The following is a 21,185-nucleotide window of genomic DNA, read 5'->3' as shown; positions in this document are numbered from 1 at the left end:
TTTTTTTTTAAGTTGAACCCCCCCCGAATTAAAATCGTGGCTACGGCCTTGATGATGGCTGTTACTCTTTATTTGAGTTCGTGCGTTATACACCTGCATTAAAGGGTGAATTTTTAAGAGTCTATAGGAAAACACATAAAATTTACTTTGGATTTAGTGAGTTACCCGAATTTATTCTGATAATCGGTTGATAGTTTCGATGCAAGTAGAGGATGCTGATGAGGAATGTTGTAATCAGAGAATGAAGCCATCTCGCCGCCTCGCCGCCGACCTGTTTTTTGCCAGTCGAAGCCGCCGCCGAATATGTAGACTCATCTCGACTCAAAATTAGCCGTAAATCAAAAATATTGATTTAAATCAGAAAAAATTCTTAATAAAATATTTACCTTTCAACCCAAAATCCGTCAGTATCAAGTCGCTATAATAGTTTTGCAAAAATTTAACTCAGAAAATTTGAATGGAATGGAAATTTGATGGCAAGATTGGTTGCACAACTAATCTCATTGCCATTCGGATAACTTTAAATTGATTTTATATTGAATAATTGTCCGCCGCCGAATCGACAAATTTATATCGGTTTAGTCGTCAAGCCGCCGCCGCCGCCGACAAAAATGTGTCGGCTTCATTTTCTGGTCATAATTCCAAAACATCCGTCCATCCAACCATCTTGCAGGCTTTGCCAAAAAAAAAAATACATACATACTTTTCCTCTCTTATAGCTTAGTCGCATGGTTTTAAGCTGAAACAATAATAACGATTGAAGATTATTTCATGCAAATATTGACAGATACTGTGTCTCAAATGGTCCATCCGATTGGTCCAATTTTGAAACCAACAACATTACGGCCGGTATCTAACGAAATGCCTCGATGTTGTCTTCCACTGCGTCAATTAAAGCGGGATTGTCTGTATAGACATTAGCTTTAACATAGCCCCACAAAAAATACTCTAAAGGCGTTAAATCGCTCGATATTGGCGTTCAATTGACCGGTCCCAAATGTGAAATAAAATGGTCACCGCACTCGCCTCTCAATAACTCCATTGTTACGCGTGATGTGTGATATGTGGCACGGTTTTGTTGAAACCACATGACAGGCAAGTCAAACTCTTGCATTTTGGACACAAAAATTTTGGATATAATCTCAGGGTAACGCTCACCATCCACAGTTACGTTACGATTCGCATTATCTTTAAAGAAGTACGGTCCAATGATGCCATCAAACCATAAACCGCACCAAACTGTGATTTTTTCTAGATGCATTGTAAAAAACGTAACTTCTCGACACGCCTGCTACTACTGCCTATTGAAAGTTTTTCACAAATCGGCGACAGCCATGCCGACAAGCTACGTAAAGTAGAAAATGATACACAACTCTGAGACAGGATTTTCCTCAGTTGCAAGTACTTAGTTAGTCATCTTACAACTCGGCCACCCTGTCCTCAGTGATCATGGCTCAGTCTTCATTTACAGAAAACTTCGCTGCCACAGAACCAACAAACCGCTCAACCTGAAAAACGTCCAGGGAACACTAAATTAATAAACGCTCAATGTAAATCAACATCACATAGACGCTCAACCTGGCAATACCCAAGGAACAACCAAATAAACCATCTCTCAATGTGTACTACAAACACAGAGCCGCTTAACCTGGCAACAACCAGGGAACAAAATTACGCAAACCATCGCTCAATGTGGAATACCTCCACAGAGCCGCTCAACCTAGTAATAATCAGGGAACAAAATTCAAACTCCATCAACCTGGAATACATTCGGGAAACAAACTTTCGCTCAACCTGTCCAATTCCAATTGAACAACCAATGCTATACTTACGACCTTACTATAAGTGCATGAAACCAAAACAATCCATTCCAATTCGGGTATGAGACCTCACGGTATAAACCAATAGCTCTAATGGTGCCTTAACTTCATTAATATACCCAGTAATGTCATTAATCCGTGGATCCTTTACGCGGCACATCAACCGGAGACATATATCAGCTTCATTTTTTTGCACAGGGAACGTAAAGAAGCGTTCAATAATGTGGCTTGTCGTCCTAATTAAATAAATGCTTAATGTGGAGCGTACATTTAACGGTTGGATGATAAGTCCCCGGTCTGACACATAGATGGCGTCGCTAGTATTAAATGCGTATTATATTTATATAGTACCAACCTTGAAATGATTCGTGTCAAAATTTGACGTCTGTAAGTCAATTAGTTTGTGAGATAGAGCGTCTTTTGTGAATCAACTTTTGTTATTGTGAAAAAATGGAAAAAAAGGAATTTCGTGTTTTGATAAAAAGCAAAAATTTGGCTTGATAATGAGTTTCCGGACTCTGCCCCAGGGAAATCAACAATAATTGATTGGTATGCAAAATTTAAGCGTGGTGAAATGAGTACGGAGGACGTTGAACGCAGTGGACGCCCGAAAGAGGTGGTTACCGACGAAAACATCAAAAAAATCCACAACATGATTTTGAATGATCGTAAAATGAAGTTGATCGAGATAGCAGAGGCCTTAAAGATATCAAAGGAACGTGTTGGTCATATCATTCATCAATATTTGGATATGCGGAAACTCTGTGAAAAATGGGTACCGCGCGAGCTCACAATTGACCAAAAACAAGAACGTGTTGATGATTCTGAGCGGTGTTTGCAGCTGTTAACTCGTACTATACCCGAGTTTTTCCATCGATATGCGACAATGGATGAAACATGGCTCCATCACTACACTCCTGAGTCCAATCGACAGTCGGCTGAGTGGACAGCGACCGGTGAACCGTCTCCGAAGCGTGGAAAGACTCAAAAGTCCGTTGGCAAAGTAATGGCCTCTGTTTTTTGGGATGCGCATGGAATAATTTATCGATTATCTTGAGAAGGGAAAAACCATCAACGGTCGAAATCGCGGCAAAACGGCCCCATATGAAGAAGAAAAAAGTGTTGTTCCACCAAGACAACGCACCGTGCCACAAGTCATTGAGAACGATGGCAAAAATTCATGAATTGGGCTTCGAATTGCTTCTCCACCCACCGTATTCTCCAGATCTGGCCCCCAGCGACTTTTTCTTGTTCTCAGACCTCAAAAGGATGCTCGCAGGGAAAAAATTTGGCTGCAATGAATAGGTAATCGCCGAAATTGAGGCCTATTTTGAGGCAAAACCGAAGGAGTACTACCAAAATGGTATCAAAAAATTGGAAGGTCGTTATAATCGTTGTATCACTCTTGAGGGGAACTATGTTCAATAATAAAAACGAATTTTGACAAAAAAATTTGTTTTTCTTTGTAAGACCAGGGACTTATCAGCCAACCTGTTACAATCTATTCACGAGGCGAAACTGAATCCGGGCGTGATGAGCTACCCTATGGGAAATGGATCAACCACAGAACCGGTACAGGACTAGTCCCTGGTGTGTATGGACCAGTCCCAGTACTGGTCAAAACGTGTGGAAGGGACCGGTCACTTTAACATGGGGTTGTCATTGACGGGGTAAATTTACATTTTAGGACGCGTCTTAGGTTAGGTTAGGTGGCAGCCCGATGTATCAGGCTCACTTAGACTATTCAGTCCATTGTGATACCACATTGGTGAACTTCTCTCTTATCACTGAGTGCTGCCCGATTCCATGTTAAGCACAATGTCAAGGGACCTCCTTTTTATAGCCGAGTCCGAACGGCGTTCCACATTGCAGTGAAACAACTTAGAGAAGCTTTGAAACCCTCAGAAATGTCACCAGCATTGCTGAGGTGGGATAATCCACCGCTGAAAAACTTTTTGGTGTTCGGTCGAAGCGGGAATCGAACCCACGAATTTGTGTATGCAAGGCGGGTATGCTAACCATTGCACCACGGTGGCTTCCGTCTTGGACTCATCCCAAAGGACACGTCCTGGGACAATTTAGCAAGAGCACCCCATAGACAGCTTCTCAGGAACCAGAATCGGACAAACTTTTAGAAGTCTGTTCAATTTGGGCATCCCAATCGAACCCGAAATGAAAAAAACAACTTTTGAAATATGTCGCACAATGGGTTATTCTGAAAATTTTATTTCACTAGATGTGAAACTGCTGGATATTAAAATCTTAATGGATCTAAGATTTTAATATCAAGCGAGTACGGAAATAAATAAATTACAACTATTGCAACTAACTGGAGCCAGTTCTGTGATAGGTCCGTCAGTGGCAATTTGCTCCAATTTCCCGAAGGGTAAATATAGATACTAATCTTTCGCATTTCTCAGTGGCACACCACATAACTACCGATGTAGCCGCAACGATTGCCGAACCTTCGTTGGAGATAATGCTACTGCTTCTGGATTTCGTTACGTTTTCCAACTCCAACCTGTTGCGGACAAATATATTCCTTTTTTAAAATTTCCCTTTTGCGAAATTGCATAAATCAACGACAGCGATGCCGACAAGCTATGAGGCAGGATTTTCCTCAGTTTTGTTCAGTTGCAAGTACTTAATTAGTCATCTTAGAATTGGAAGCTTTTGCAATAGTTCAAAATTGAGCTTCGTCGCTGAATAAACGAATAGCTAAACAATCACCCTTTTATATGCATTTACCGATATATAATTTTGTGTAATTATAAATTCTTTTGGTTTAAACGAAATTGAAAACAAAGTGGACATCGTTTTGAAGCGTCAACATTGAAGGTCACATGATTAAAAGAATTTCCCAATAGTTGCAGTATTAGAAAAATATACATACCCTATGGGTAATTGGTGCAAATTGCCAGCACGTGTAAGATGATCTTTGCTTTTTATACAGTCAGCAAAAAAGAAGAGAAAAAAACAGTTGTACATTTATTAAAATCGAATAAACGACGATTTTATTTAAAATTCACGAATTAAATATATAATTATTTTATATATCGATCGAAGCAATGCATTTTGGGACACAGCTCTGTTTAATGATGAGTTCCAATTTAATTAATTTACGTCTGATGGTTGATTCTACGTGTGGAGAAACAAGGGAGAAGGTTTATAAAAACGCAATATTACACATACTGTTAAACACGTAGTTGATAGTGTGGGGTGCAGTGGCTGCAAATGGCGTTGGAACACTCATATTTATTGCAGGAAATATGAACAAAGTAGATTATAGAAAAATATTCCGAAAAACTATTTTTATGTTAGCCTGATATCAATACAGGTTGTTCTTCCAAATTAATTACTTTACATATAATTAGAATTTTAATATGGGCTTATTGAACATGAAGTTTAAGAAATTGGTATTATTACGTTATTGAAAAGAAAATGCCAGATATGAATATCCACACCCTCAAAAAAAAAATCACCTCTGTAACATATACTCCTAAACATATTCTGCTTCAAGCATATATATTTTCAGAATTTGTCCAAACAAAAAATTGTTTGTACTGTGCAAACATGTTATGTTTCACTCTAAGCATATCTTTATTTAAGGCTCCAAATAGTTAATTCCAGCAAAATTTATTAATTTATTTATTTTATTGTATTCATAACGTGTACTCAGCAACCTACACTTTTATTTGTTGTAATTAAATGTTACCAAGTTCACCACTGTGGTATCACAATGGACTGAATAGTCTAAGTGAGCCTGATACATCGGGCTGCCGCATAACCTAACCTAACCATGATTGTCACAATCATATTCGAAGAGCAAAATAAATAATGAGAACCATTTAAATGCTTATTGCCAATATACGAGTATATTTTTCTCCGCTCGTAAATTATTTTTATAAAGACAAAATACATGGTTTTCGCGACAAAAACCTACTCTAGAAAAGCATTAAATGGATGCGGCAACCATGTCCAAACATGTTTTTTTCTGTGCGTCTATATGTCTTTCGAAACATATGAAAACTGACTTTTTCATCCGTGCACAAGACTGACTATACACATGTTCTATCGCTAGCCAAGTCGAATTTCCATTCGTCCCATATTATTAAATAATACTTGCTATGTAACACCAAAAATGTATTAACGGCCTTGAATCCAATTGAACACCTGTGGGTATACATGAAAACAAAGCTGAAGAACTTTAACTATCAAAACCGCCTTTATGGATATATAGAGATCAATTCCTGTAGATTTGACGAAACGCCTGGTCCACTAAAGCGACTGCAGGATGTAAAAAACGTTAAAGGCCACCATACAAAATAATGGAATGCATTTGTTACGGCCCCATAGGAATTTCAGGAAAATATATATACAAAATAATAGAAACTTGTAATATTTAGAATATAAAACCAATAATTTGTATATACTTTTGTGGTTTTTTTTTGTACTAAGCGAAATTAATTTTTTTTGGTTTTATTATTTCTTTCCCTAAATAGAAATAAAACTGAATTAATTTTCTTATTATTTTGCAACTCGGATTTCAAACTTTAATGTGAAGTATAATTAATATATAATTTACTTCATATATCGTCTTACATTTTTTTTCAAATGATTAATATACAATTTTCTTTTGCTGACTGTATGTATATCAACGTTTTTTTTTATTGCGATATGGTAACATCTTAGGATTCCGATATCAAAACAAATTTTATCGATTTTATACCGGCTTCTATACATTTGTTTTGATGGGGAGGGATTAGGCTTGCCAGATGGCCGGGATTCGCCTGGATTGTCCCGGAATTTCGTCTCTATGAAGTGTCCCGGATCTTTCACAAAATTTACCAAATATCCCGGAATTTCAATTACTCAAGGCATATGTTTTATTTTTTTTACATTTCTTAAAAATGAAAACGATTTAAAATTAAATCGCTTTCAAAATTATTTTTGGTTTTGGATTTTCATACATTTTAAATGTACATTTGTTTGTCCGATTTTGTACCATTTCATTTAATCTCACCACTTTGAGAAAAAAATCAAATCACTGTCTTGCGAATCATCAGCTGTCACTTGAGTAGTAAATGTAAAAAAATATACGCAAATATCCAATTCACGTTTTTCTGCAAAATGCATTTTAACAAATTATAAGTCAAGTTTGTGCTCCCTGCCATCATTTCAAAGTTCGATTTTATCCTATGATTACCATAGACCCTTTAGTGACACTATAACAATCCCCAATTCGGATACGAAATATACCTAAAACCATGTCCATGGCGATATCCAAATTCCCAGTCCAGTCGAAAGCCACTACAAAAGAAGCAGCGATTGTCACCTCAGAGCTTAAGTTTGTTTGCCAAACCCGAAAGTAATATGCCAGTAAATATGAGTTTCGGTTTCCGTTTAAAAAAAAAAATATTCCCAAAATTATTTACGTTTTATATAAAATCGTCGCAGCCATCTTGGGAGAAAGTTTCAGAGGCTCCAATATATTTAGGAATTTCAAAGCTTGCTGACAATTACGACTACGCCATGGCGTTTATGCAAATTTACCAAGTGATAAAATATGGGGAACTAATATCGAAAAATATGACTGTTTTTGCTTGTCCCGACAAATCCCGGAATGTACGGCGCAATGTCCCGGATTTCGGCAACCATCATCTGGCAACCCTAGGAGGGATACGTAAAATATCATATACATCTGAAGTCTCTGTATATCATATGCTTATAGATTTCATTAGAGGGAGAGTATTACTATTCAAATCAACTGCTGAGAAGAGAGAATTAAAAACTCATTCCCTCACTCTCTCTCTCGCTCATTTTTATTAAATTAGGGGTAAAGGGCCAAATGATTCGGGACACAGTACACATTGCCTCAAAATAAAAACAATCTTATTCCATAATTTTTTAAATAAGTGTGTTATACACATGTCTGTATCTATGTGTATATACAAATAATTTTATTTTTTCATACTCCTACAACTATACTACAATCTCTTTGTGTATGTATATATGTAGTATGTACATTTTATTTTATCAGCTGCGCACTCACTATTGTGGCGTCTTAACCTGATCGGCCCTCTTCATAGTAAAAGCGACACAGCTGATTGCTGACAAAAGTATATTGGGGAAACAAAAATCAATTCATAATTCAGTTTGATCAGAGACTACCGTGAGTGTAGAGTGCTAAGTGATTGTGCTCTATCAGCCATAAGTGGGAATTGTTGCGGAAACAGAATTCGAATAAAGAAAATAAAGTAACAAGACAAATAAAAACAAACAATATCAACTTCAATATCTACAAAGAAAGAAAAAAAAAAAAAACGCTGTACGCCCTAAAATTTAGGATTTTAATATAATTATTTCAATACAGCATTGGTACGTTAATATGGTTTTTGTTTATTTTTTTAGCTGAATATATCCATAAGATTCTTTAAATTTCCATAGAAATAAATAATGCATTAGAGGTCTCTATTTTTGGCATATATGTATATCTGTGAATACTTTATATATATTTTTTACTTTTTTGTTGAATACATATTTTTTTTTTTGAGGACAAAGCGCTTATGGAAAACGATGTTAGTTCAATTGACAACCGACAATCGATATATCAATTTAATGTAGTATTTAAATTAAGTGTTACCTATATATGTACATTGAAAACCTGCTAGCCTTCAACAAACGCACAGTAGGGGAATTGAGAAAAATGCCACACATGAAGTTTTGATGAAAAATAAACATTCAATTGTTGTTGCTGGCATTACTTCAGACGAATTCTACTAGATAGATTTACATATGGTACAAGTAATATGTGAAAAGAAAGTATAGTCTCGCTAGCACGGTTGCCACTCGAGCCAAAAATAATCTACCAAAATGTGGAGAAAAATCTACCAAAAAACTACAAAACAAAAAAAAAATCTTCTAGAAAATTTTATTTCTATAGAAAATTTTGTCAACATTTTATTGCTATAGAAAATTTTGTCAAAATTTTATTTCTATAGAAAATGTTGTCAAAATTTTATTTCTATAGAAATATTATCAAAATTTTATTTCTATAGAAAATTTTGATAAAATTTTATTTCTATAGCAAATTTCTTTAATTACAAATTTGAGGAAAATATTCGGCTTCAGCCGGTTATAGCTTTTTTGTCGATCGGATTCGGTCGAGCTCTACTATGTTATACCACAATTCAAGCCATTTTCTCCTTTTCCATTTCAAAAGCTAACTGTTTGAGAGATTTACTGGGAAATGTTTGCATTAGGTTAGGTTAGGTGGCAGCCCGACGTATCAGGCTCACTTATGGCGATTTCGATTGGCAAAAAAGGTTTAACATTCTCGAAATTGATTGCAAAATATGAAGAACTCTGTCATAGCTTTTGGGTCATGAAGCCCTCACAATATTATAAATTAGCAATAACTTTGAAATGACACTATCATTTGGGTGAAAATACAATAAGGGAAAAAGTAGTGTAACACCAAGGCAACATATTTTTTGCGAAACGAAAACGCCTTTAGACTATTCAGTCCATTGTGATACCACATTGGTGAACTTCTCTCTTATCACTGAGTGCTGCCCGATTCCACGTTGAGCTCAATGACAAGGGGCCTCCTTTTTTATAGCCGAGTCCGAACGGCGTTCCACATTACAGTGAAACCACTTAGAGAAGCTTTGAAACCCTCAGAAATGTCACCAGCATTACTGAGGTGGGATAATCCACCGCTGAAAAACTTTTTAGTGTTCGGTCGAAGCAGGAATCGAACCCACAACCTTGTGTATGCAAGGCGGGCATGCTAACCATTGCACCACAGTGTAATTAGAGGCCATTAATTTAATGTAAAGAATTTCGAGTGACATTGATGAAACAAACTTTCTCCCAAAAGACCGCACGTTGGCAGAGGTTTAATTTAAAATTACAGCTTCCAAGGACATCGGGTGTATATGGAGATTTATCAAGTAATTATTTCCATATACAAAATCTAGGCCGACGCGAAATTTCCGCATTTATTTATCTCAAATAACTCAAAATTTTTTTTGAAAATTTTAGACTGGGAAAATTTACTTGAAACAAATCGGAGATGGGTTTATATGTGGGTGCTATATCACAAAATTGTTCGGTATGACCCATCTTCGAACTCAATATGCCTGCCAAAAATTCAGAACGTTAGGTTCTACTGCTATATTGCCTTAAAATTGTACCTTTATCAAGAGTATATATAGGGTTAAAAATCGATAGTTTAATATGTTAAAAATGGACTATACAATTGATCAATTCAGCCCATATTCTACTAAAAACTATTTTTCATATCAACGTGAAATTTCACCCATATAAATACACTTTGAATGGCCTGAAATCCAGTACTTCGTTTTTCGTTGTTCGATTAAAAGCCCTAATGGAATCTAATTTGTCGAAATATTTCTTTTGTTACAAAGATATGAAGTGTTTTTCAAATTTTGTTTCGCCGGAGTCGGAGTCGAGCAAAATCTTCAAACTCCGACTCTAAGACTCCGACTCCGGATCCGGATCCAACTCCACAGCCCTGGGCAAAATACATGGAATACTTAACTATGGTGTTTCCTTTTAAAAAAAAATGCTATATTCTTAACGGGGAGATAAGAATTAATAGGAGAAAACAAGCCAAAGTAAAATTTCAGGGCAATCGCAGCACTATCGTTTGTCGTTAGTGCTAAAAATGACAACAATTTGCCTCTATGCGCGGCACAAGAAAGCGCCATTGGAAATGCCATTTTGGGCTAGAGTCTCCCCATAAAGTAAATAAGATAATTAGCAGTACTCACCATTTTTCTAGCTCTTGTCCCCAAAAATCCCCAATTTAAATTTAAATTCTTCACAATAATCCCCATTTTTACAATTAAAAAACAAAAAAAAAAAAAGAAATAGGCTCTGCCCTAGAAAATCAATACAATAATAAAAAAATTGAAAAAAAAAACAAACCAGCTTGCAAGCTGATTTCGAACACCAACCTCTTTGTGTTGGTTTCCAAATGCTGGATATATGAAAATGGGGGTTCGGTCACCAAGTATTCATGAACGAAAATTTACTTCTTAATATTTAAGTTGTAAAATTGGTTGGTAGATCAATAATTTCTGTATTTATCGAATATATTATCCAAATCAGTGATGAACACTGATTACGGGGGCAACGAGTCTGAAATGATTTTGTCGAAAAATATCTTAGCCAAACTAAGAAAAATTAAAAAGAGAACTTGGGGCCCCCAAAGTAAAATTCTGTGTCCGTTTCTACACGCTCACAAAAAATCGCTTCTGTAACATATACTCCCAAACATATTTTGCTTCAAGCATATACATTTTTGGGTATTGTCCAAACATTTATATGTTTGATCTCTTCCAATATATAATATGTTTGAAAGCATATTAGTCTAAACAATATATGTTTGGGTACCCTAAGTTCCAAACATTTTGTATTTTTGCATCCAAATTCAATAATATTGTCTTCCAAAAAACAATATGTTATTATGTGAACATATAATATGTTTGGAAGCATTTTGCACCCAAAAATATTATATGCTTAAAAAAAATTCTCCCAAACAATATTGTGCTCAAAATTTTATTTATTTATTTATATATTTACAATCATAACGAATTATGAAAATAAACAGGTAATATAGGTGCTAACAACATAGGTTTTCGACCTGAATGCTCAAAATTTTGTTTCTGCCCAATTGTATATTCCCCCACATCTTTCTCACTTCCACGAGATTTTTTAGTTCTTAGCACCTTTTTCTGTAATACAAACATTGTAGAAGAAATTATTCAATTGTATGATTTTTTTTTATTTTAATTTTACCTTTTGCCGGACGGGGATTCGAACAGCGGACCACACAGTTTGTAAGGATCAAAGAAGTAGCTGATCAATTGCCCAAGGAAAAATAAAATGTTAATTTTGTAATAACAAGCAACAACCACCAACATAATTCAATATCGCTCCCTATTAAATAGCGCTCCAAGCTACTAAACACATATATGTTTATAGGCTATTTCTAAATTAATATATGTTTGCATCCAAGCATATTATATTTACAAACATTTTATGTCCCAAACATAATATGTTCTAACATATTAACATATATGTCCCAAACATGTTATGCTAGTTTATGAACATTATATGCTTGCACTCAAAAATATTGTGTTTAAAAATTTGTGTTCCAAACATATAATGTTTATAGCCAAACATATGAAAAACAGCCTTTTTCATCCGTGTAGTCCAAATGCTTCAATTGCACCCTTTCTTATACCGTGGAATAAAGAGCAGCATAATTTTCTTTTTTAAATTTTGATGAAGCTCTGGACTTCTTTTCCAAAAATGTTAAAATTTCATGATAATTTATTATGCTAAATCGATTTAAAAAAAAAAAATACCCAAATGTATGGAAATTCCCCACCAAATCTCCAAGTTCCTAATTTGGGAACAAATCCCCAATACTGGCAAATTGAATTATCGACAGAAAGTACCACTTTCTGTCGATAATTCAATTTGTTATTTTATGGCAACACTATTTCCGTTTATTTGAGATTCGCCTGAATTTTTAAATTTTAATATAGAGGGTATTTGACAAGACTAATATACAGGGCATTCGCTGTAACGTGATCTAATTAAAACCTAGTGAGTTCACGTTAGCGAACTTCAGCGAATTTCAGAACAAAATATAGCCATTTGGGAAGTTTTACACGTTCTAGCGTTGACATTTTTTTTATTTTTTCTATTAGTAATATTAAAAACTTAATTTCATGAAAAAAAAAAATAAAAAAAGAGATAGGTAAAATATCAATGGAATTATAAAGCAATTTAAATTAATAATTAATGGCCTGCTCCTGTATATGGAACGAAAGGTTTCTTTCGTATTCCAAACGAAAGAAAATTGATTTTTGTTCTTCTATTTCGAAAGGCAAGTCACTTCATATTTTGTTGTCGAGTAATAAACGAACGTATACAATAAGTGTCAAGAAAAAAGTAAAAACATTGTTAACATTTGACTGAATTCTCAGGCCAAAAATTTGAAAATACTCATTTTGGATAATCAATGTATTCTCCTACAAACGAAACGAACTTTCAAAAATAGAAAAACCCAAATTCATACGAATTCGAGTGACTGCCTTTCTTTCGAATGAGTTTTCGTTCGATATACAGGAACAGGCCATAAAATTCACGAAAAATGCCAAAATAGATCACTAAAAAATTCCGTATTTGAAATTGTATTTGGCATTGTGAATCTGATTTTAACGTCAAATTTCATGGTTTTCAGCCTTACGTAGTATTTAGTGTAAGAAAAAGCGCGTTCACGTTACCGCGAGTGCAATGTATTTTAATTTTATCCTGAACTGTTAAACATGTTGGTTGGGCAATATTTCCACTGTAAATTTGTGACCGGATTGAGGCGGAGTCTACAAATCGAAATACCATTGAGGATAAATGCAAATTTGCATACAAACAATCCGGTTTATTGTTACATACATATAGTTAAAGTCATACATATATTAAAAAAAGTTGATTTTATTTTTGTAACCACTAAAATATATATCACAAAGAAGCTAAAAATAAGTAACAACACAATCATTTCTAAGGAGAAAAATGGGTATGATGCAAATTAGGAGTAACTGGATGATAGACGGACGGATTGTGGAGGTGATTTAAAAAATATTAATCACCATTTGTTTATATCATATTTCAATAAGAAAATTTAGTGTATCTAGATTAATTCATTGTAATTGTTTCGATATTAATCTGTTCGTATAAATGCTAATATCTGTACTGGGGACTGGGATTTTTTTGTGCAGTTACAAAAATCAATTAATAAATAGAATGACTAAATTGGACTTTTAAAGTCTTTGAATTACTTAAATAAAATAAAATAAAATAAAATAAAATAAAATAAAATAAAATAAAGAAAATTGAATTTCTAGTATTTTATTTAATAAGTATTGAGCAGTTAAATCCAGTTTTTGCTAATGTAAACACTCGAGATTTTCAAAACGTGTAGAAATGCTAAATTTTGATTTTTTTCCCAACAAGACTCAGTTTTTTAAACCTCTCATGCCCGAATTAAAATACGGGTTCTAAAAATTTTTAATGCACTGTATATGTTAGTCCTGACTCACACATGAAATGAAAAAAATTCAAAGTTCTTGCTATCCTGGTTTGTCACATAATGCAAAAAATCGCATGTCGAACAAATCAAAATGACGGGACTTACACTGAAAAAAATATTGACCTAATATGGAATATTATGCATCTTAGAACTCGAAATTTACGCAATGCTAAGGACAAATTTCTTTCAAATAATGACATTTTAATTAAAAGAAAGTTAATAATCCTTGCTTCAAAAAATTTTTTTCATTAAATTTAGGACACAAATCTTGAAATTTTGCGTCTCTCTGTTGAAGTTGTAGATCTTTGAAGTAAGGCAAATATTCGTTAAAATAAAGAAAAACATTTTTAATTTAAAGAAATCGTCTTTAACTCAACTGACATATTGAATTTTTAAATTTAAGATAAAAATGCTTCAAATATTGGCTAAGACTTATTTTAAGGATTTGAATCTTTGGTTTAATTTTTTTTAACATTAAGAAAACAGTTTTTTGAAACTGGAATTTGTTTGTACATGAATACACCTTCATATATATCGCAAACAGAGAATAAAAATTCTATGAATAAGATCTGTATCCAATTTTAATTTTATCGATCCTAGATTTAACCCTTATACCACGTTGATGACCCATTTGATGACCCATGTCGTATTTTTCATCACCGCATTTACTTACTTACTGTTCGAATACAATTAAAAATTTCTATCACTCAGTGCATGAATTGGTGACATATGCTGAATTCATGCTGAGTAGTAAGAACTTTTAATTATAATCCAACAGTAAAAAATTGGGTGATGAAAACTACGACCTAATACCCAACGTAGTATAAGGGTTAAAGCCAGAGAGGTGCCTAAAAATGTCTTTATTTTAAAGAAGCCGCATCTTTGGCTCCGAATCAATACCAAAATCCTTAAAGGAAGGTCAAAATCTTTGGATCCAAGTAAACTTTTTTTGAGTGTAGAAGCATATAAGCACAATATTCCTTATAGGCAACATTGGGCATGAGATGGTTAATTTTAACTACAATAATTTTGCTTTTTTGTCGTTTGATTATGTACATAGTGTAAAATTTTACATTTAGCGCATTAGACGGGCTAATGATCTCTTTTGAACTTTTTTTGGGTGATAAGAATTCAGGCAACAGTAGGGGATACATGGAACTAAAAAAAATCATATTAACTTATATTTTCCCACAGTTCTTTTGATCGAGATTAAGATGAGGTCCATGTGACTACGGTGTGATATTTCTATGATTCGTATGAGACAGGCACATGTATAATTGCTGATTAAGCCCAAAAAGATTATACAATTTAAAATTAGATGCAATTGCACATTTTCTTATATTTACGATTTGAGCTTTGATTAGTTCCAATTAACAATTCCCATTGTATTATTAATCAGATTTTTTATATAGTGTAAATCGTATGAATATCTAATACAGCATAATAAATTAATGGAACAAAAGGGCACAGTGGAAGATAGAGTTCAATAATTTCGCAGCAAATGGTATTAAAATATAGTATTCATTTAATGGAATATCACTATAGTATATATTCTTTAAATATAATTATTTATATTTTAATTAATCATATTTTATATAATTAATTAATTTCTTTTAAGTAGGCTTGATATAGTGGCAGCCCATTATTTTTAGGTTCAGTCCACAGGTGATAAATGTCTGTCTTATCAATAAACTAAGTCCTCCGTAATGTGAAACGCAGCTCGAATTCGGCTATAAAAAGGAGGCAATTTGCAGTGGAATTATTGAATTCCATCTTCCACTGTGCTGTTGCCCTATTAATTGATTATGAAGTATAAGAGGTATTCACACGATTTATACTATATATAGGAATCTAATTAATAAGACAATGCGGATTGTCAATTGGGAATATTTTCCCATAGAATTTTTAATCAAAGATCAAATCGTAAATATATGAAAAATGTGTAATTGCTTCTAAATTTAACTTGTATAATCTCTTTTGACTTAATCAGTTATTTTGAGCATGTGCTCGACTGTCTCTTACGAATCATAGAAATATCACACCGTAGTCACATGGACCTCATCTCAATCTTGTTCAGAAGAAAAAAAAAAATAAATTTACGTAAAGCTATGGGAAAATATCTGACAATGTGATTTTTTTTTTGTAAATGCCATACAACTCAGGTGATATTAATTGAATGCGGTTAATGTTGATTGCCAGTTATAAAATATTGTGAATTACGGTCGCTTTAATAGGTTTTCATTGCAATAAATTTATATAATTGAAAATTAATAATTACTTGACACATATATACACTCAAAACAAAGTTTCCTTGGATGCAAAGATTTTGACTTTCCTTTAAGGATTTTTGTATTAATTCCGAGAAGGTTCTTTAAAAAAAAAATTAAATCTAGGATCAACAAATTTTAATTTAGAATACACTTTATCATTTATCAAATATTCATTCGTTTTTTTGCGATATATTATTAAAGCTATTCGTACAAACATATGTCAGTTTAAAATTCCAAATTATAAGAGATACTTGAAGGAAAGAAATGTTTTCTTAATTAAAAAAAAAATTGAGCCGGAAGTGCTATTTTCTTACATCTAAAGATTCAATATATCAGTGAATTTAAAGAGAATTTCTTTAATTTCAAAATTTTTCCTTAGTTCAAGGACATACAACATTAATGCAAGGATGAACATTTGCCAGATACGTGTCATAAAATTAATAAAAAAATCTTTTTTGAAGCAAATATTATAAGCTTTCTTTTAATTAAAATGTCATTGTTTTAAAGAAATTTGTTCTAAATATTGTGTTAATTACGTGAAATAAAATTAAGGCCAATTAAGTCAATATTTTTCTCAGTATAGTGGCATGTGATATGTAATAAGAGCATTGATATTAGTTAAATTACAAAATGTCCTTTCTGGTTGTCCAAAACTGGTCCAGGGGAGGCATGTCTATGGTGTGGTCCTACTAAATTGACCCATGGCATGTCTTTTGGAATGAGTCTAATGGCGATTTCGATTGGGGAAAAAGATTAAAAAATTTTCGAAATTGATTGCAAAATATGAAGGACACTGTCATAGATTTTGGATCCTACATCCCTCACAACATTATGAATTTACAATAACTTTGGAATGACACTATTATTTGGGCGGAAATACAATGAGGGAAAAAGTAGTGTAACACCAAGGCAACATATTTACCCATCAATGACAAACCCATGTTTGTATAGAAAACTTTTTCAAATTTTTATATCTATAGAAAATTTTCTCAAAAATTTATTTCTATTGAAAATTTTCTACAAATTTTATTTCTATAGAAAATTTTGTCAAAATTTTATTTCTATTGAAAAATTTTGGAAAATTAAAGTTCTATAAAAATTTTTGTCAAAATTTTATTTCTATAGAAAATTTTGTCAAAATTTTATTTTTATAGAAAATTTTGTCAAAATTTTATTTCTATAGAAAATTTTGTCAAAATTTTATTTCTATAGAAAATCTTGTCAAAATTTTATTTCTATAGAAAATTTTGTAAAAATTTTATTTCTATAGAAAATTTTGTCAAAATTGTATTTTTATAGAAAATTTTGTCAAAATTTTATTCTTATAGAAAATTTGTCAAAATTTTATTTCTTTAGAAAATTTTGTCAAAATTTTAGTTCGAATAAAAAATTTTGTCAAAATTTTAGTTCTAATAAAAATTGTGTCAACATTTTGTTATTATAAAAAATTTTGTCAAAATTTTATTTATATAGAAAATTTTTTTAAAATTTTAGCTCTATAAAAATTTTGTTAAAATTTTAGCTCTATAAAAAATTTTATCAAAATTTATTTCTATAGAAAATTTTTTCAAAATTTTATTTCTATAGACATTTTTTTCAAAATTTTATTTCTATAGAAAATTTTGTCAAAATTTTATTCCTATAGAAATATTGTCAAAATTTTATTTCTATAGAAATTTTTTTAAAATTATATTTCTTTAGAAAATTTTGTCAAAACTTTATTTCTATGGAAAAATTTGTAAAAATTTTGTTTCTATAGAAAAATTGGCAAAATTTTTATTTCTATAGAAATTTTTTTCAAAATTTTATTTCTATTTCTATAGAAAAATTTGTCATACTTTTATTCCTATAGAAAATTTGTCAAAATTTTATTTCTTTAGAAAATTTTGTCAAAATTTTATTTCTATAGAAAAATTTGTCAAAATTTTAGTTCTATTAAAAATTTTGTCAAAATTTTGTTTCTTTAGAAAATTTGGCAAAATTTTATTTCTATAAAAAATTTGTCAAAACTTTATTTCTATAGAAAATTTTATCAAAATTTTATGTCTATAGATTTTTTTGTCAAAATTTAATTTATATAGAAATTTTTAAAATTTTATTTCTATAAAAAATTTTCTAAAAATTTTATTTTGTAGAAAATGTTGTCAAAATTTTAGTTTTATAAAAAATTTTATCAAAATTTACTTTTATGGATAATTTTAGTCAAAATTTAATTTATATAGAAAATTTTTTAAATTTTATTTCTATAGAAAATTTTCTCAAAATTTTATTTCTGTAGAAAATTTTGTCAAAATTTTAGTTCTATAAGGGAGCCACCGTGTTGCAATGGTTAGCATGCCCGCCTTGCATACACAGGGTCGTGGGTTCAAACCCAGTTTCGACCAAACACCAAAAAGTTTTTCAGCGGTGGTTTATCCCACCTCAGTAATGCTGGTGACATTTCTGAGGGTTTCAAAGCTTCTCTAAGCGGTTTCACTGCAATGTGGAACGCCATTGAGCTTAACATAGAATCGCACTCAGTGATAAGAGAGAAGTTCACCACTGTGGTATCACAATGGACTGAATAGTCTAAGTGAGCCTGAAATATCGGGCTGCCACTATACATAACCTAGATCTATAAAAAATTTTATCAAAATTTTATATATATATAATTTTTGTCAAAATTTAATTTATATAGAACATTTTTTAAATTTTATTTCTATAGAAAATTTTATCAAAATTTTATTTCTGTAGAAAATTTTATCAAAATTTTATTTCTATAGAAAATTTTCTCTTTTTGGCCAGAACTGGGACTGTTTCATAAACACCAAGGAGTAGTTCTGTACCGATTCTGGGGTTAATCTATTTTCGTTAGGGATATCTCATAACACATTTCCAAATCATATACAATTTTTTTAAGGTCTATTGGATAAACAGAAAAATATACTTAGTTATATGGTTTTAGATTTTGCTATTTAATGAATCCAAAAATGTTCCAATATTAGAGTCAAAGTTTTATCGAACAACTTAATTCAGTTAGCAACAACTTGTATTAGAAATTTTGAAAAGAAATCTATACATAATGCAAATACAGGTCAAACACATATTTTGAATAAATTAAACACAAAATCAAAATAATCTAGAATACAAATAATTAGAATTTTAAAGAATGACACTTAAGTCATTAATGGTTTTTGCAGATATTTCTTTGTTATAGCAAACAAAACAACTGATAAAAATTTATCGGTAACAGCTGAATGAATAATAATAAGAAAATAAGATTTTTCAGGGTAGCAACATCTGGAATAGTCTGAAAATTTGATAATATTTACTTAGAGATAATACGACAAATATTCGGCGAATAATTAAAAGAGTGAAACGCCCCTTTTTTGGTATTTTCGAGTGGCCTATAAAAAGATTAGAACATGCAATATTTATTTAATATATATGCATGTATAATTATAGCAAATCAAATATTAATCGATTTGATTTATACATTTTGACATAGATATTTTTTTATAGGAATAAAAAATAATTTAAAACAATTATTATGGCAGTTCATGGAGTAGTCGTTATATATTTCTTTAACCAAATCTTATACATTTTCTGAATATCATACTAAACTTGTATACCCTTTATCCCTCATCAAGGACAAGTTTAAAATTCAATGATATACATGAAAAAATAGAACAACCTCTCCCATATCAATGTCCTTACGATTCAGTTTAAAATTATTTTTTTTATTATATATCTCTCCGAATAGCGGCACAGAAGCACCCTTGTAAAAACGCATTCTATATATTCTTATCACCAGAATAGAATAAAGTAAGATAAAGTTAACATTGACCTTGAATTCAGGGTAATAGACTTCAAATGTTTTTAAAATTATCAAAAAATTTATTTTACAATATTTTTTTTATTTTAATATTTTTCATACATAGAAAAGGTTTAACAACAAAGAATTAATATTGTTTTTGTATTCCCATGAAAGACATTATGGGTATTTTTCTTATTATAATTTTTCAAATTGATTGTTTCCTATTAATATATAATTTCGTTTTCATTGTTTCCGTATTTTTACAGCCAGCTTAACAGCCTTAACTATGGATAAAGCATTCCTCTCTTTCTTGTCTGGACAAACAAAAGATTCCACCTTATCACCAGCTGCTACCCAGACAATGGGTTCAGGCAAAGGTCTGGATCTATACACCAATAAATCATCTACAATGACTCCAAATATCGATGTAAATAATAAATCATTAAGGAATATGATGAGCAAGGATACCGATAGATTCTTCTATATACTGTAAGTAAAAAAATATATAAATGATTATAAAAAAACAAATAAAAAATTGAATCTAAAATAAATCAATAAAGTTCAATATGTATATATTTAAGTATATTTTGAAAATTTCATAGAAAATATGATATAATTATTTGTCAGAATTTTATTTTATAGAAAATTTTTGTCAAAATTTTATTTATATAGAAAATTTTGTCAAAAATTTTATTTCTATAGAAAATTTCGTCAAAATTGTATTTTATAGAAAATTTCGTCAAAATTGTATTTTATAGAAAATTTTTGTCAAAATTTTATTTCTATAGAAAATTTTGTCAAAATTTTATTTCTATAGAAAATTTTTGTTTTTATAGAAAATTTTGTCAAAATTTTATTTCTATAGGAAATTTTGTCAAAATTTTATTCTCATAGAAAATTTTGTCCACATTTTATTTCCATAGAAAATTTTATTAAAATTTTATTTCTATAGAAAATTTTGTCAAAATTTTATTTTTATAAAAAACTTTTATGAATGTTTTATTTCTATGGAAAATATTTTCAAAATTTTATTTCTATACAAAATTTTGTCGCAATTTTATTTTTATAGAAAATTTTGTCAAAAATTTTATTTCTATAGAAAATTTTGTCACAATTATATTTCTATAGAAAATTTTGTCAAAATTGTATTTCTATGGAAAATTTTTGACAAA

The 21,185-nt window shown here is 31.2% G+C and overlaps 1 pseudogene; it reads right to left on the bottom strand.

Annotated features, from left to right (window-relative positions):
* Window positions 1-720: 720 nt before the first annotated feature.
* Window positions 721-1,261, bottom strand: LOC142240104 (uncharacterized; annotated as a pseudogene).
* Window positions 1,262-21,185: the final 19,924 nt, after the last annotated feature.

Source organism: Haematobia irritans, chromosome 5 (genome assembly GCF_050003625.1).
Source record: "Haematobia irritans isolate KBUSLIRL chromosome 5, ASM5000362v1, whole genome shotgun sequence".
NCBI lineage: Eukaryota > Metazoa > Arthropoda > Insecta > Diptera > Muscidae > Haematobia > Haematobia irritans.
Note: the sequence above shows the minus strand (reverse complement) of the source record. Positions and strands in the feature narration are given on the sequence as shown.